The sequence below is a fragment of the Triticum dicoccoides genome, chromosome 2B, assembly GCF_002162155.2.
Source record: "Triticum dicoccoides isolate Atlit2015 ecotype Zavitan chromosome 2B, WEW_v2.0, whole genome shotgun sequence".
NCBI lineage: Eukaryota > Viridiplantae > Streptophyta > Magnoliopsida > Poales > Poaceae > Triticum > Triticum dicoccoides.
In genome coordinates, this window is record NC_041383.1 from 413,365,363 (window position 1) to 413,366,745 (window position 1,383).

The following is a 1,383-nucleotide window of genomic DNA, read 5'->3' on the forward strand; positions in this document are numbered from 1 at the left end:
TAATTCTTATGTAGTAGTAATGCACCATATATGCATCAAGTACATTATTTATGTTCGTCCTGATGAGCCCATGAATTATCACATTTGGGAACTGAAGATATTTGAGGCAGCAAATATGTTATTCCTCCAGATGTTCTGGGATCTGGATGAGCTTCATATGGTCCGACATAGCCCGGTCTATGATGAAGCCATCCAACAGAAGGAACAAGTCAGGAAGCAGTTTTCAGCAGCAAAACCAGTTTGTGCTCTCTCTCACTCTCTCAAATTGATATACTTTTTTAGGCTGATTAGTCTCATAACTGTTTGCCCTTTTTCATATGCAAGGCCACTATAATTGGTGTGGGGGGCAGTAAGAGCTACCGTCGGTACAACACCTTGAGACTGCTCACAATTGCTTGAAGATTTTAAAGGACCAGAATAAGAACTGAATATAACACCTCTGGTTGAGCATAATTTTACTGTGCAAGTAACTTCCATACTTATAATCTTGGCCCCAACAAGAAGTTCTCTCCAGGAAGATAATGGCCCCAACCGAAACCTAAGGGGCATGAAATCGGGTGGATTGGGCGGGGATGGGGGTGATTTGGTACGTCGAGGCAGTGGTCGCGGTCGTAGACGCAGCGGGCGTCGATGAGGAGGTCGCCGAGGGCATGGAAGATGTCGTGGCCGTCGGGGGGGCCGAAGTCGAAGTCCTGGTCGGCGAGGACGTTGGCGATGTAGGAGACGATGGGCCAGTGCAGCGCGGTGCTTCACCGGCGGCCGACGGGGAGAGGCAGGGGAGGCGGACGCGGCGGTGGCGAGCTGGTACTTGAGGACGCAGGCGCGAAGGCGGTGTCGAGGCGGCGTCGGGGCATCAAGGCGGCGTCGAGGCAGCGTCGGGGCGGCGTCGAGGCGGCGGGGCAGCGGCGTCGGGGCGGCGTCGAGGCGGCGGGGCAGCGGCGTCGGGAGAGGAGAGGGGAAGGGGATTGAGGGCGAGGGCGAGGGAGAGAGAGGGGATAGGTTTGGGCCGGCCGGGGAGGAAATGTGGATGGGGGCGGCACAATACTAATGGTGCACCACCCCTCGGTGTGCCATAAGTACATCCATACTAATGGCGCATCTCGCCCTGGTGCGCCATTAGTATTTTTTTTCTGCTCGAGCCAACAGGTTATCTTCCACATGACCTGATCCACATCAAGTTCCCTCTACTAGCTCGACTGGTCAGCAGCCAGTTCTCAAACCAGGAGGTCCTGGGTTCGATTCCCAGGCTCCACATTTTTTTTATGCATTTAAAATGCTGTTTGATACTTATTTGTGTTTAAATATGTTCAAACTTGTTTAAATCATAATAGTAATATTTTTTTATAAGACAGTAATAATTTTTTAAAAAATATCATCAAACAG